At 38.9% G+C, this 17,611-nt stretch overlaps 1 pseudogene; it reads right to left on the bottom strand.

Annotated features, from left to right (window-relative positions):
- Positions 1-1,023: 1,023 nt before the first annotated feature.
- LOC124971141 (rap guanine nucleotide exchange factor 2-like) overlaps positions 1,024-17,611 on the bottom strand; it is a 96,015-nt pseudogene continuing 79,427 nt past the window's right edge.

Here is a 17,611-nt window from a genome sequence, read left to right as displayed (position 1 = left end):
ATAGCTAAATTGTGCTCTTAACTTGGTGATCATGACCTTGACCATCATTTTCTGTTCTCTGAGGTCCTTCTCAATACAAATACTGGGAATCAAAATATTTTGTCCTGTACAGATTTTCATTGGGGAAAGATTGAGAAAAACAATGTTTTATGGAAATATATTGTGATATCATCTTCATTTTTCACTGAGCCTTAAGAAACTGACAAATCTGAATGTGCTCATGTTGGTGTTAACATTAATGATATTGATTTCTTTGAATCAACAGAAATCTGTCTTAGAAGGAACAGGCTATCAGGTAGTTTCTACAGAGTAAGTGGTTAAGCCTCCTAAGTCTCTGGAGGATGAGCTTTGGTAGTGAGACTGAAGACCTGCTATTTCCATGATAAAAAGCATGCAAAATTCATTAAGAATATACACAAGGCTTTATGTTATATGTATTTATTTTCCAGCTTGTACAAACTGCATGTAGAATCATAAACATAGTACATTTCTACCATCTTCAACAAAAAAATAACCAATATGTACAATTATTGTATTAAAAATAAAAAAGGAATACAGACTCCACCAATGTCTTTCTAAAAGACATACAGGTACAAGTAGTATCAAAACTATGAGGAAATCACCAGTTAATTGCACATTCTGCATGCAATATCACGGAGCAAACTGACATTAGCAGTCCTATGTTCTACAATTACTCAATGTTTAGATAACATTTGTGCAACTTGTGGTAGAGCTAGATTTCTGACTTTCTATATGCACATGAGGTCCATAGCCTATATAATAAGACTGGCAAATAATGCATATTACATGTAAAATTACAAATGAATAAATTGACAATGTAATATACAAGCAAGTAGACAATGGCATGGTTCAGAAGAGAATTATTAAATAAAGCACTGACATTGTTTCATACAGTGAAAAAACACTGCAGTTCGACTTTTAAAATTGGAAGCTATTACATTTATCTACTGATCAATATGATCAGCTGAATTTAATGGAAAAAAATCCAAGACCAGCAGTTGCTCACATCTGAGCACTACTTGGATTGGCAGCCTTCACTTTTTCGGAATCTGTGCAAAAACAACACAAAAATAGAGGGGGGTCATTTTCAGTTATTATAGGGTTAATAGCAGCTGTGAGCAGATGGTTGTGACACTTAGACCTTCTCTCTAGGCAGCATCCATGAAGCCACTTGCGGGTTAGTCTCTGGTGACGTCCACCTTGCAAAGGCTGGGAAATCTAACCAGGTTTCTGATCGTTTGTTTAAAGCCTTGTTTATTCCTAATGCCAATGTGATAAAGGGCGGCTGTCTTGAAAGAGCAGTATGAACAGCTGGCAGTAGCTCCAACATTCCAAGCTGCTTTCACTGCATTGCAATCCAGTTATAAATGTTTCTTTTAAAAAACGAAAACAAAAATATCCTAAAACTCTAAATGAACAAAATCAAAACAATATAACTTAAAAATGGGGTTTGCCATCCATTTCAATGGAGCAGGACAACCCTCAGAGACACTACCCTTCCTCCATAAGGCTCAGACAGGACACAGGAGTCCTGCTTCCCTCCCCTGGCCATGTGCAAACGGTTTACAGAAGACCCCCAGCCCCTGGGGAGGCGAGGATGGGGTGCCTTGGTGTTGAAGCCACTGGCTAACATTTTACACTTCCAGGATAGGGCAATTGCGGGGGAGGCTGGAAGGACATGGGAAGACAGGATCACAACCCAGGTCTTCCCTTCTTCTTGGTGTGGCCACACCCTGTCCAGCATATTTGGTTTTTTCATTTTTGTTTTTTTTGGAAACCCAGGCTGGCAACCCTACTTATGGTTCAAAATAATACTGGAATCATGAAATGATATAACATTTACTCTCTAAACACATCTTTAAATTCATTTAAAAAAAAAAAGACACTGTAAACAAGTGGACAGGCACTGTGCTCAGAGGGTTTCACTGTTTTCTTTGTCTCCCATGGTGGGTTAAAGGCCCCAAGTAGTTCAATGGCTAGCTGTTCTCAGTGTCCCTACGAGACCAAGTGCTACACTGGATTGAACTCTAAAGGAAGATCTTTAAAAATCCTTCCAGGCATGGAGAAGTGCAGCCATAGAGAACCACCTTGTTGGGATGATCTTGGAATCTGGATGACACTGTGTGACGTGGCAGGCAGCAACGGCCGGAGCTGGAAGATGGCTGCACTGTGCACTTCAAGCAATGAAGCCTGAAAGTGCCACAGTGATTTCTTCAGTGTCTCACATGCAAAGGGGAAAGGAAGAAGGGGAGCAGAAGCCCCTGCTGCTTTTAAGGCAGGGAAGGGGGCAAACGGGGCCACCGTCCTCAGGATGAGTTCCAAGGCCCCGGTCTTCTTGTGCTCTCCTTCAGGTGGACCGCCCAGGGTCCACGACAGCCTGTGCCTCAAACCGCAGACACTTGTTCATCTTCTACAAACAGCAGGGAAGAAAACAAACACACAGATGAGCAAGCAAGTAATTTCCCATGCCGTAGAGAACACACCACTGACGTGCTCATAACAAATCACACGTATGTAAACATACGCCCATCTAAAATTCTTGACTGTTTTCTAGGCAATTAACAATTTTAAAAGCTTAAAAATGGACATTATGCATACCTTCATGTATACGTACACATGCAATATTAAAAATACATATTGTTGTTTATTGGTTGGAAAGTTATGAGTAATGATTCATTTTTAAAAGTTATAAAACTACAAGGAGTTATCTCATTTTTAATAATAAACAGTCACATACATTTAAAAGTCTAGAAGGATGTATAAAAATATGTTAATAGTGGTTATCTGCAAGTGGCAGATTATGACTAGTTCACTTATTATAGTTCACTTTTTTCTTTAATGACTGTATGATAACAGGTTAAACAGAAAACAAGCCAAAAAAAGAAAGTGGGGGAATATGATCCCCTCCTTGTACTCAATCCAAGAGAGGCAGGTAGATTTGTTCATTTGTAAAAAGAAGTCAAAAGAGAGAGAAATGATGTGTTTCCTTTCCAAGTGAGGTCCCACCCATTAAAGTCCAAATGTAACATTTCCACAGAAAACTTGAACTATCCTCATTTTATAGGTCAAAATGTTCCTTCGAATTCTTAGAGACAGCACAAACTTGTGAGATCTTTATTTTTAACCTTAAAATAGGGCCACAGAAGCACTTTAATTTGACTAAGAATTAGGATGGAAATCCGGGCTGGGTAGTTCAGTGGTAGATCACTTGCCTCACAGGCTGGGACTCTGGCTTCCATCCCCAGCACCACAGAAGCAAAATCCACTGAAAAGTCTAGAGAAGACATCTGGCCACATGAGCACTTTATTACAAGTGACCCCTCTGCCACCTGTGGTGTTTTTAAAGTCATTTAGAAAAAACGCAAATGGAACCCAGAAGCACCTCACATGAAGAAAGCCCTCCGAAGCTTCAACCATCAACCTGGATCCCTGTTTACGTGGCCTCTCGGGTGGGGGGACATGGCTGAGGACAGGTAGGAGCACTGGTCCCCCTCGAGGCTCACAGGCACCCAAACTGCCTCAAATTAAGAATATGTGTTAATGCTTGCTATAGTTTGGATCTGGAATGTTCTCTAATGGCTCCTATGCTGAAGGTTTGGTCTCTCCTGATGGAATTACTGGGAGGAGGCAGAAACTTTAACAGATGGAACCTCAGTGGAGGAAGCAGGTCACTGGAGGCATGTCTTTGAAGGGAATATTTTGTCCCTTTTTCTCACACTTTCTGCTTCCTGGAGCACAAGACGTGAGCAGCTTTGCTTTGTCATGCCCTCCCCACCATGTCCTGCCGTGACACAGGCCCAGAAACAATGGAGTCAAGTGACCAGGGGCTGAAACATTAATGCTGTGAGTCCAAGTAAATCTTTTCTCTTTTAAACTGATTGTCTCAAGTATTTTGTCGCAGTGATGGAAAGCTATCACTACTGTCATGTCCTTATTTATCTCAGAAGGCTACTAAATTTGACACCCACACACAACTATTTGTAAGGCAAAATAGTTACAATGTCCCTACTAATGAAAGTGATGCCCGTGATGCTCACGTTCCAGATTATATTCCCGTATCCTATAATCTAGTCCTACATTTCAACTACACAGATTTTAAATAGGTTAAGAAAATACATTTTTTCTCTGATTTTACTGAGGGAACGGGTAACACTTTACAAAGAGCAGCAGTATCTTTCAGTTACTTATGAATACATTATCCAAGCGCTGTTCTGAGTACTTTTCACAGATTTTCTTTCATCCTCCCACTAACTCTTAATTACTAAACTCATTTTACAGAGGAGGAAACAGGCAGAGCCTCTCTCCAGTGTCAGAGAGCCACTACAAAGTAGTAAAACATGAATTCCAACCCCATTCGCCTGAGCTCTAGGCCTGAACCCTTAGTCTTTACGCAGTGAGCAACCTCTGCCTTGCTCTAGGATGCAGAAAGAATTTATTTGGCCGAGAGAAACAGTGTGTCTACATAACAAAAATCAATGAATCTCAATTTTGCTGTGCTGGGAACTGAACCCAGGGCCTCACTCATGCTAGGCAACTTGTCTACTATTGAGCGACACACCAAGCCCTTTTTAAATTTTAATTTGAGACAGGGTCTCCTTTCCCTCAGCTGCTCAGGTGGGCTCAAACTTGTAATCTTCCTGGCTCAGCCTCCTAAGCAGCTAGTGTTAGAAGCACGCACCACCATGCTTGGCTAATGAAAAGGCTTCATTATGCATAGGATGAAGCTCTAAATAAAATTTAAGGGTCAATGTTTAGAACATTTTCAATTAAAGAAGAATCCCTCCCTGTGAAAAATAGGCATCCATCCTGAAAATTTTCCAGTTAAAAGAAAACAAATGAGGTAACATCCATAATGACATTGTACTGATACTCGAAGCTAGGATTTACTGAATGTTTCACTGCATACACCCAGGCTCTTAACCACCCTTCATATCAAAATCCTGAACTCAGTGCTAATTTGGAAGCCCTGTAAAATGAGGGAAAGAGCCAAAAACACAGACAGGTATGGTGGCACAAACCTGTGATCCCAGTGGCTTGGGATGCTGAGACAAGAGGATCATGAGTTCAAAGCCAACTCCAGCAACTTAGTGAGACCCTAACTGACTTAGTGAGACCCTGTCTCTAAATTTATATATAAAAAAAAAGCGTGGGGGTACTGGTGATGTGGTTCAGAGGTCAAACATCCTGGAAACCCCAGTACCCAAAAACACACAATCAAATAATTTGACCTTTGAAATAATCAGATTATAGCCATGATCCAGAAGTGCCAACACTCCAGTTTTTAAACTTACCTATGACCCCCTTTGCAGTCCTGGGTGTCACAGGATGTGGGCAGGCACGGGCACAGGATGGGTTTCTTCTGTGGTCGCAGATGTCATGCTTTATTGTTTCTGTGTGACCCTCTGAATCTTCTCCCCAGTAGCCTGTAGAAGGTGCCTAGCTTGCCCTGGACCTGGCTTGTTCAAGACTCTCTCTACTTTGACCTGACTTATAGTTTGCTCTATGATCAGAAAACACCACTTGGTCCATATGGCTTCTTGAGACCCATAACCTGCAGGATCCCCTGAATGATCAAAGTGGGTGTGTCCAGATGGAGGTGCTTCCCAACTTCTCTGGTTCTGGATGGTCTGTGTGTTATCACGTGAGCCACTTGAGCATGATGTCCAGCTCCCCCGACCCCTGTCGGCAGCACCAAGAGAAGCTCCATCCCCTGGTCTTGGGAAAGCTCCTCTGTGCTTGGAGAAGGAATTACTGCAGCTGAGGCGTATGAGCCTCGGCTCTCCAACACTGCGGCACATGACCTAAGTGGTTAAACAGATGGAAAGTAAGCAGTGCAAGACTGTTCAATCTATTTTTTTTTCCTTGAAGGGAAGCTTTCTCTCATCCCAGAAAGAGGCTGAAAACACCACTGAAATGCATTATAGTGGATCCATGTCCAGTTTTCTTACCTTTGTCATTACTGTAACATAAATGCAGAGAGAAAAGAAGGATGACTTGCTGCAGAAAAGAACATATTCCTTGCAAGGTCAAGGCCGGCTCAACACCTCTGGTTACTTAAGGAAGGCAGCTTACACCAAGGAAGTGGCATAGAGCCTAATGTCACCCTCTGCCTCCCACACAAAGGCACAGTGAACATGCAATAAACAGAAGCTTAATGGAAAAGCAGCAGGCTCAACCAAGAACATGGTACTTAGTAATCCACAAAGGATTCATTCTTAAGAGAGAGATGGAAGAAGGGATGTGAAAGAACGCTAAGGAAAGCCATCTGCCCCAAGCTGTGTTGATCAGGTTCAATCATGGTCTACCGTTCTGTCCTGCCCACACCTAGGTTTGTTTCCACAATGCTGACAGGATGCCTCTGGTGCCTCTCACTATGGAGTGAGACTGGCACCGGGTCAAAAGAAGAATTGATGACAATACTGGATCATGAAGAAATTTCACTGAGATCAGAATGTGAAAAATTGTCCACAGTACCCCTGGGAGCCCAAGTACAACCTGCACGAGATAAAAAACCAGATTAGTGAGACACTCTGTGTTTGCAACATAAGACTGAAGTCTGCCAAATAGAAGCAAAAGGAAAGAAAAAAGTACATATGTATATCACCATTGAAATAGGATTATTTTTAAACCAAGTGACTAAAAGATTAAAGTAAATTTTTACTTGGGTGGAGCTAAAAAGTTAGAGATGGACACTCTCTCTCTCTCCCTCCACATATACTGTTATTCAAGCTCAGAAAAGATTCCACTACTTGACTGTTATTAGCTTCCCTGGCTATGAATGACTCTACCATTAACCTGTAAAATGAGCCAGGGCTGGAGTATCACTCAGTGGTAGAGGGAGGCTGAGCATGCACCCCAGGCCTGGGTTAGAATCCCAGCACTGGGAAACATCAACAACAACATCAACAACATCAACATCAACTACATCATCAACAACAAGAACAACTGATTAGATGTGAAAGCATGATTTTTTTTTCCAAACTGAAAAGTCAGTAATTTTGTTTTCAACTAAGTTTTCAATTTTCACAGTCATAAGTACAGCAGAGAAAGATTCAACTGAAAACAGTTTTCAAAAAGAATAAGAAATAAGACCTAAAGAATATCTCTTTGGATTTTTGCCATTCGGTTTTTCAACATTAATAATGTATTAGCTGAATCACATGAAGAGCCAATTCTTGAGGATGTAATGTGTACTTTTCCCCAGACCATCACTGTAAAATGCCTCAACAGGTGTCTGTTTCCTGTCCTAAAAGGACCCTTACCTCTTCTTTGTTACTAAAAATATTTCTGAAAGTCAAAAAGAGGTTTAGTTTGATATTTTTAATGGAAAAGAATAAAACAAATTTTTCTCAGTACTTATTTTTATCTTTTTTATAACATGACTAAGGATCTCCTATTAGTTTAAAATATATATATGTATCTAGAGCATCTAAATACTCCCAATTTAAGTATGTTTCCATTCATTTAGTAAACTGGTACTTCCTGAATTATTTTTTAAAGGTTACACAGTTATTGAAAAAATTTAACATGTTCATATATGAAATATCTTTTTTAAACACACACTACAAATTCTGATGAGCAAAATTTAAATCATTCCCTAAAAAGTCTGCTCAAAAACAAAACAAAAAAACCCAAAAAACAAAAAACGCTGTCCAGAAAAATCACTCATTTGGAGCACCTGACATTTGGAGGAACTCTCCCATTTTCTTCAACGAATAAGATGATTCCTCTTTCCCACCCTGTTTTTGGTTCTATAAACTGCACCTATCCCATAGGTATGTGGTGCATTGTTATTCTTGTTAGGGTTCTCACTTCAAAGAGAAGAGGAGGAACTGGTTAAGTCCAACTGCCCAGAGCAAAAGATCTCAGCTGATTTCCACTGCCACCTCAGGACAGGATGAGAAAAGAATTTAAATATATCCATTTAACAAAGGCCATAGAACTGATACCCACATAAAATGCACAGATGCCTGAAATGTCTACAAAGAAAAAAGCAGTTATTTGTTGAGGGAGTGAAACCTAATAATTGATTAACCTTTCAGGATCATCATCTAAAGAAAACTAAATCTTGGCTTTTTACTACTGACTGACACTCACTCTTTTCAATTAAAGGGTAGGGGGAGGAAGGAACCTGGAGAGTTATGCGGAAGAAAATTATCGTCTATTTTAATGTAAGAAAGCATCCATATAAGGAGAAGATTGTGAATGCCTAAAATGTTGTCTCTTAAAATAGCAACAAAAAAGGTAATCAAAACCCATATTAATACAAGGGAAAAAATAAATCAGGAACATATCAGTTTTTTATGTTTTCAAAGAGCTCTTCTCTGTATTAACGTTATATAACCAAATTTAGTAATATAGAATTTTAATGTAAAAGGATTCTTTCCACCTTGGGACAATAAAAAAATTAAATTTTAGAAATAGTTTTATATAGTTATGAATTTAATTCTGTCTATTATAAGAGTAATATTAAAAAGAAATGCCAAAAATTTTCCCAATTTATACACTGAGGGAAAAATTCCATTGAACATTATATGAGAGACCATTTAAAATTAGTATAATATTAAAAATTAATACATAATTCCAGAATTTATTATAACTAAAATGTATAGATTTTTGATAAAGAAAAAGAGCAAGTTGCTTAGTTCTACCTTTCCTCAGAGAACTCTGTGGGGAAGTGGGAGGAGAAGACAGTTGTGGAGAAGCACTGGATATTGTATCATCAGCTCGCTTCTTAGGATGTTCCAAACTCCCTTCTTCAGACAGGGAAAGAATTTTCTTTAAATCTTGTGGAGAGTTGCTACCTATAAAAGAAAGAAAACAAGTTAGGTATGCATTTTCAAGACTGAAAATAAATAGTAATGACTAAAACATTTTTGTATACAGTAAGATTCAACTTATTTACAATCAATATGTCCTTGGTGTTACTACTCATGGCATAAACAGATCCTGCCAAAGGCAAGAGATACCTGGAGTTTTGTTTTTGACTGATATCTACCAGAATACTAGAAACAGATTTTGATATTTTACTTTATATTTTAAACCTTAAAGTATCATCATTTTTATTCAAAATGATGAAAAATGAAAAAAAAAAAAAACCACGCAATTTGAAAACACCTGAATTTAGGATGAAAGTGGTACGGCCAATTTCAACTCCAGTTGTTTTGAGTTTGGGATGGAAAAGTGTCCTTGTATTGTTGGAACTGTTAGCTCTGGAGAAGGGGGAATGATAAAGGGTCAATGGTTAAGAGGAACTTTATAGAACAGTAAATGAAAGGAATCCTATGCCCTTATATGCAAATAAGTACATGAAAGAGGGGCAGGAGAGGCTTCATGACAGCACTGTGCACAGAGAGCATGGAAGAAGATTTCAGAAGGGAGTGAACCAGGGTAGGATCCAGGAGTATAAGGATGCAAAGTGCCCCCCAAAATTATTTTTCAGAAATAAAGAAGTCAAATTGTACTTTGAAACAAAATTATTTCATTAATTAGACTGGGGAAAAATGCCTCTCAGTATCTTTAAATTACTCTTTTATGTAATGTGACTTTAAATAGGTTATACTAAATATCATGACATGTAATATTTCAAGCACAGTTTTTTCAGTTCATAAATTCAAATGGACCTAAAATATTTTGAGATATTCTCTTTGGAGAATGGAAGAGAGCTTCATATGCAGGCACACCTACTTTATATTAAATTTGGCTAACAGGCTATTTGTAGATCAAAGGGAGACTGATAATCTTCCAAACAGAATGTTCATTCAGCCTGTGGGGGGCTTAGGAGTCCATGTGTATTGAGAGCAAGAGCAATAAAGGAACATGTCATTTGATTTGTTTGTGATAGGGAGAATATAACAAATATTTGAAAGGGGGCAGATGTCAAGTAAAGGTATTCTTTTCTCACAGTCCTCCAAAACTCAACAGAGAAGACATTTGCTGATCAAGAGGAACAGGACAAGAACAGAGTCCATGAGGGATGCACCACATTACTTCTGTCCAACTCACAGAGTGCAGGAACTTCATTACTGCCAGCTAATCTTATCTAAGCAAACTCTTTGCTATCCATTTACTTTTCAAAATCTCTTTTTTTCTATTAACACTGTTTTCTTCTCCGTATATAGAGAAAAAAGAACCAATACATTTTTATAAAACTTACTTCGTTTTTACATTTATATAAAGGGACTAAGTCAGTAGATCAGTTAATTTTGATGGGAAAGATGAAAAGTGGTAGCTGTTTAACACTGAGGCATTAGCTGTGGTCTCACTGCTCCGGAGTTACCGAATCAGTGACTCAATGAATAAGGATTCCCTTTCATGCCTGCCATGCACAAGGCCCAGGGTTCCATCCCCAGCACCACGAAGGAAAAAGAGGAAAAAAATCACCTCCAGACAAATCAACAGCTTGAAATATTCTGATTACATTTCTGCAATTCATTGATCATAAGACAAAACTAGTTTAAAACTCATATAGGAACAAAACCAATTCAGTATGAGAAAAAAATCAAGTTGGTAAATGCGTAACTTGCTCATTTTATTTCCTTACCTTACCATGACAAATAAATGTGATTAAATAAGATGCTAGGTATAAAAACAGTCCCACTCACTGGCAAAAATAAAGCTTAATTTGCTGAATATTTATGTTTGATTAGGAGATAATAATCACAAAGAAACTCAAGGATGATAGGCAAGTTAGGCAAGATGAACATTCCTTTTCCTAATCTGAAAAGCATGGCAATGAACAGCACCAAAAAAGAAAATGAAGTTGGGATTAGCTAATTAAAAAATAAAATAAAATTCAGGTTTGAGGAAAAGGGAGGGAAAACATGAGCTTCATCACTTACCAAGAGGTGGGAGATCCTTCACAGGCACCTTCCGTGAAGGGTAGAGGGCCCCGGCAGGAACCTGCGGTCCTTGGTCAGCCTCATGTGGTGGCTGCTGTGGGGGTGCCTGAGGCTGGGGTTGGGCTTTTTGCTGTGACCCTGCCCCTGGAGCCACTGGGGAGGTCTTGGATTTGACAGGCTTTTTGTCACCAGGATTCTTAGGCACTGGTCATGGTTTGGTTTGAAAATAGAACAAAGAATTTAAAATGTTAGTAGCTGTATAGAAGATGATGGTAGAACTAGAAGAGTATTTTCTGAAGTTAGAACCTTAAAGTACCCACCTTCCCACCTGCTGCCTTATAAAGGCCAAAAATGGGGGTGGGGAGGGAGGGGTGGCTAGTTACAGAGAACGTGAGGGGACTGGCAGGACAGAGGCATTTGACTAATGAAATTAGTGATCTCAAGATGATGACACCATTCAAACACAAAATTAAAAACAAAAATAAAAATAGAAATGTGGATAGCCTGTGTTTGGTGTATGGATAAAGGCTGCAACAGGAAAAATACCAGAAATTATTTTTTTAAAATGACATCCAAGACTTTTTGAAACACCTGAGCTAAGTTTTAATTTAATAAATGCTACTAACTATAACCTATTTACTATCAATTCCCCAATGGAGAATTATCTATGTGGGCAAATAATAAACAACACTGCTTAATGTGTTCTACTGCGTGTATCATTCCATGGTAGACAGAAGGCAACCCAGTGTAACAGGACAATCAAGTGTTTTGCGTGTAGAATCTTAATACCTAAAACAATTCAATGACATGTACTTCCCCCGTTGACATGTTTAGAAGCTAAGGATGAGGAAACTCAAGTGAGTCCTCCAAGGTCACATTGTTAGTAAGAGTTAAAGCAGGATTTGAAGTCAGACCACTCTGCCTCCAGAGGACCAGCTCTTCACCATGACTATAGTGCCTAATAGGATCCTGTATAAATCTCATTATGTGAATCTCCCAAAATCATTTATGTAACATTTAAATTCTATAGATTACCTTTCAAACCTGTCCACAGAAGTTTCCAAAGTGCTCTAAATGAAAAATGCCTTTGTTTTACAAATACAGATACAGGTAAAAATAGAATCAGCCCATGTCTTGCCTAGCCAGCTTTTAATTTCTATTTGTTTATTGTGCAGGGCTAGGTAAGCACTCTACCAATGAACTACATGCTTAGCTGCTTATTTTTTATTTTTAAGAGACGGATCTTGCTTTGCTGTCCAGGCTGGTCCAGAACTCCAGGCTTCAGATCCTCCCACCTAGTCCTCTATCAAGACTGGCTCACAGGTCAGTTTTTTAAACAGTGAAGACCTACACCTAAGGCTAAGTTGTGGCTCACTATGTAGTGGAATTATTGTTTCAAATGACAGCTCAATTTGTGGCTGGGAACTATCTGGACTGTGGATGTCAAAGGCACAGTACAGCATCCAGTTCTGTGCTCCTCTGACCTGGTAGGCCCCAACCCCTCAGGTTGCCCATTGCTTTGGGAGTATATTGGTAAGAAAACAAGGAATGCAAATTGGAACTGCATCTGCCCATGTGTCCCCTGAATGAGTATCGGCTGTGGCAGAATGAAACCAAAGCAACTTGAGTACGTCCACAGTGCTGTCCTCCATGAACTAACTCAACGGGACACAAAAGTCTCATCAGGCACAGGGGAAAGGCTAGTGCACTTGAGGACCGGCAGCTTCCTTCTCTGAACAAGTCCTTATCTTGTCACCAACCACATCGCTGCACAGGACACAAGCCCACATTCTAGTCAGAGTCTGCAACTGTTTCCAGAAAAAACTCACATGCATTGGTTGCTGGCTCACACTGCAGAGATAACATCCGAAGACTCTTCTCATCCATCTCCAGCTCCAGATTGGACAGGTATTGCTTCACTTTTTGAGGCATCTGCGCATCTTCATAAAGCCTTTTGGCTCTGAGAAAGGAACTACGGCGTACCCACTTTCTATGACCACCTGTCTGAGCAACAGCTAGCACCGTTGCATTTGCACTACCCTGTCTGAGGGACCTGAAAGAGGAAAAGGTGCATATGCAACTCACTCTAGCATGGGCTTATTTTATCTTCTGGAAACTGCCAAAAACTATATACGTATTCTACATTTGAAAGGTCACATGCCTCATTCCAGTAAGTAAACTGTTAAGTAGAATATTGAATCATACAGATTATAAATGTTTCCAGTTAAAAAAGAATTATATGCAATACATACATAAATATATGTGTCTGGCACTTGTTCTGATTCAACTAGGATATTCTACTTTTCTCCTCTACATACAGAGCATTCAAATTCTTTCATAGAAGCCAGCAAACAATTATATATGATAGCTCATGCAAGAATTCACAGTTACGAACATTAAGACTTACACTTTTTTTACTTCGCCTAAAAAGGGTGTTTTATTTAGATTCAGATAAAATTAGCTACACTGTTCACAACTGCTTTCTTATTCCTTGGGTTGAATGTGGTGAGTTTTTATAGTAATATAGTCAATCTGTTAATACAACAATCATGCAAATGTAAACATCTACATAGGGAAACTATTTCGCACACGAATTGTTAAAAATTATTTTTTTAAAAGATTGGTTTATATAGAATGAAAAGAGTAGTTAGTTGAGCTGGAAAAAATTTGGTTTTGACACCAGGGGGCACCTTTTAAATTATGCATATGTACTAAAATATCCATGCAATAGTATTTAAATTGCACAACTTTTCTTTCTAATATCATTCTTCCCCTCCTCTTCTTTGGACTTTCCTCATTTCAAAATATAAATTATACTAAAAATCTTCAGAGAGCTCAGAAATATGTCTGGCCCATAGTTCTCCAAAACAATCATCAATCATTTCACAGCTCTTGTGGATCATGACTTCCAAAGCACAGGCCCCAACAGATTAAACTTGAAGTCAGTTTGCCATCTGAAATTCTGCTAGAGCAAGAGGGTCAAGAAATAATGTAAAAATGCAAAGCATCAGAAAATGGAGCAGGTAGGAAAATAATGCATGAGCTGAGCAAGAACTGTGTGTGGGTATGCAAGTTCTCCACCACTTACCCCAAACTCGGCCATTTCTTCTTCCTGTAAGTGAGAGCCATGGAGATTGAAGCATGGGTGTAGACAGAGACAGAGAGATCATAGAGAAAGGACTGGACTTCTGGATAAGCAGTTCTAGAAGCCCACAAACATTAAACTGCACAATCATCTCGCACACACCACTTTACTAGACACATTTTTCTGGTTCAAAAGAACAATATACTTAAAGTTTTTGTTCTAGAAAACAAGACTTCTTTTGTGTCCTAATCATTTTGACTTCAGTTTAGTCAAAAAAAAAAAATCTATCCTGTGGATGCTGAGACAATGTTGTTTGAGGTGTTCACATATTTTAGTACGTGCTACCAGTTACAAATTCTAACTCTACAATTCAGTGTTTTAAAAAATAAGAAATAGTATCTGTGACTAATGTTAAATTAAAAATATCTGAAGGACAAACTTTTTACTAAGAGTCAGGGTACACCTGATTTATTCCAAATGGAAATTCAAGAGTGATTCTTGGTACATCCTAATATAATTTTTGCAACACTGCAAATATAAATATGCAAAATTTCCTCATTCACTGGGAAACTCTTAACTTCTCTAGTCCCGCATATGCCACTGGAGGTGACTCACTCACCGAGTCCTGAACATGAGAGCAGGGTCCACATTAACTGAAGCCATTTGGCCAACATGCCGGATTTCTTTTGCGATCATTCTTAGCTTCTCGAAGTTGACCAGCCCGTCTACTTTGGAATGGTTTCCTGTAATTCACAAATAAGAAAGAGGAAATCACATGGCATTGACTCTAAACTTCTACAAGTGAGGACCAATCTCCTCTAACCTTGTATTTACCTTCATGAAGGAATGTGAGATCCTTCTTGATAACTGGGAAGAGAGGAATTATGGGAGGCTGCAGGTTTGGACTCTTGAGGACATTGCGGTATTTTGCCATGTTTCTGGAAGGGTCAAAAAGGTCTTGGAGATCCTGAAAGAGCTTTTCATATTTATTGGGAAGTTTTTTCCAGGTAGCTCGCAGTCTTGCCACTGGTGCCAGGTTTAGGCCACTGAGAAGGGAAAAGAGAAATGTGGGATGCAATTCAATCATCTCTTCTGAAATGAAGGAAGCAAAACACTGTACTGCTCACACACTGACAAATACACCTGTGTGTATTCTTTACATGTAAAGCAGTTTACAAACGGATGCACAGGAACCTTGGGTAATCCTGGAAATGAGAATGGCAGGCAGAATCAGGGTCAGGGCCAAGAAAATGGGTGTAATTCTTCATCCCTTTATACTCTCCGGATCTGTTTTAATTATCTGATATAGTCCAGATCCTACATGTCCTCCAAAGGCCTATATGTTAAAAGCTTAGTCACATGTCACAATGCTACTGGAAGGTTACAGTGAGATTAAGGAATTAGTGAGAGATCTTAGGTCACTGAGTATACCCTAAAAAGGTGAATTCTTTCTTTTCTTCTTTTTCACATCCTAGCCATGAGGTGAACAGCTTTGCTCCACCACATGCTCCTGTTGCCTCAATGCAGGCTGAAAAGCAACACAGGCAAATGCCTGAAACCTCCAAAACTGTGAGTCAAATTAAACCTTTCCTCTTTATAAGTAGATTACCTTTGCTGTTTTGTTACAATAATGAAAGCTAACTAACATACCATCAGCAAAACCATTAGAATATAAGTATTTTTGCTTTTCCTCCAAATAGAGCAATGTTTGGCTCATAGGAAGCATTTGATAAAATAGTGTAGGAAAATATTCTATAGTAAGAAATTAAAGCAAAACATAGTAGTCATGAGAGCATGATCGAACTCCCAGGCAGAAAAAATGACTAATTCTATAACATCAAAACACCTCATTGTTTTCATTTTTATTTTCTTCCAGTTTCAATCTAAGCACTTAAAAGGGAAGAAAATTAATATTTATTGGGATTTTGCATTATGCTGTCCAGTGGAATTCCACATATATTATATCACTTAATAATGATAATTCCTTGGGGTATTGTTATTTTAAAAGGAAGTTAATTGATGTTTCCAGCAATAACTTGCCCAAAGTCCAAGTTAAAAAAAAAAAACAATAAGTGGTAGATATAGACTGTCTGGCAAATCAGCATGTGAGAGGTTCTAAGTTAAGGAATAAGAATCAGGAAAAAGAATTGTTCATTAGGAGTCAATGACAGCCTAGCATGGGTTTGATTACCATTGTTTTTTTGAAAAAGTGAGTCACTTATGAATCACCCCCATTTTATATTATATGGTATCTCTGGATTGAGGTTGTTTCTAATCTGTAATGTGCACTGAATCTTAAGGCAAACATGCCCTCTTACCTGATGATTGCAAACATGGAGTTAAAATTCTTGCAGTCCCTACAGTACAGTGCGATCTTGATGAAATGCTTCATGATCTTCATCCTCTTCAGCTGGTTTGTCTCTCGGAGAATTTCAGATGCCACCCAAAATGTTTCTTGGTTAATGACTTCTTCAAATTTCTTCAGGTTCACACAGCTGGTTTCTGACTTCAGTTTAAATAAATCATCTATATATTCAGTAGGTTCAATGCTGCGGAAGAGTTCGAAATTCCGCACGGAGAGCTGGGTGGCAACTTCCACAGGGCTAAGTTGCAGGAGGGAAATTCGATTCTCTTGCAACAACCCCTGAGCATCCTCATCTGAACAAAGGATTTCAGTTTCCATGTTGTTTTTCAGATAATACCTGTGAAAGCAGGATACGTCAGACATCATCAAGCCTAAGCAGAAGCCTCGTGATTTCCGTAAAAGAATAATGCTACCATTTAGGGGAAACTTGAGAGAATACAAAATTGAATCCTGGAAGAATTCTTTTCAACCAGGATGGGCAGCACAGTGGCTGCATTAATCGCCAGACCACAGACCAGAAGTCAGAGATGGAAAAGAGCGAATCACGTGGGATTTCATTTGTACTCACTGTCATTCTTTGTCACCATTCCTTTCCTGCTTTCTAAATCATTGTACACTTTTGGTGACAGATGACAGAAAATAACTATTTCCTCAGTTTAAATAAGGGTCCAGGTTCCATGGGCAGAAGCAGGAAAGATCAGACCCAGGGCATCACTCCATTTTCCCAGAGTGAAAAAAGAACCCGGCACTTGATGGGTCCAAATTAGATCAGTTCAAGCTACTTATTTTATTAATATCCCTTAGAACCCTAAAAGCTGTTTCCCTCATGTACTCTTATGACTAGAATAATCCTACAATGAATTTTAATTTTTAAATATGTGGATTTTCATGAAAACCCTACAGGTAATAGTGTTTCCTTTTAATCAGAATAGGAAACAGTCATAGAAACAGAGTTGACTAAAGATTAGTGACTTGTTAATGTCAATGCAGGGATCAGAACTCAGAGCTAGTGCATCTCCATTAAGCAACTTGTTGAAAACACCATTTAGGTGATTGCTCTTTGCTATTTCCTTCTTCCCTCCCGCCTTCCTCTTCCTTCCTTCCTTTTAGGGTGGGCAGATGCTTTCTCTTAAGTAAAATTCTATAAATGAAGAAACGGTGGAGGTCCTGTTAAGCTATCTTTTGCATATTTCACAAAACATCTATGGCAGAAAACATGTTATCTTGGGCTTTTGACATTCACAGCTTTCATACTCTCCCTTTTGATTACTCATGAAGCCCATGGCAGGGATCCATATA

The sequence above is a fragment of the Sciurus carolinensis genome, chromosome 19 (genome assembly GCF_902686445.1).
Source record: "Sciurus carolinensis chromosome 19, mSciCar1.2, whole genome shotgun sequence".
Classification (NCBI taxonomy): Eukaryota; Metazoa; Chordata; class Mammalia; order Rodentia; family Sciuridae; genus Sciurus; species Sciurus carolinensis.
This window is presented reverse-complemented; position numbering and strand designations above follow the sequence as displayed.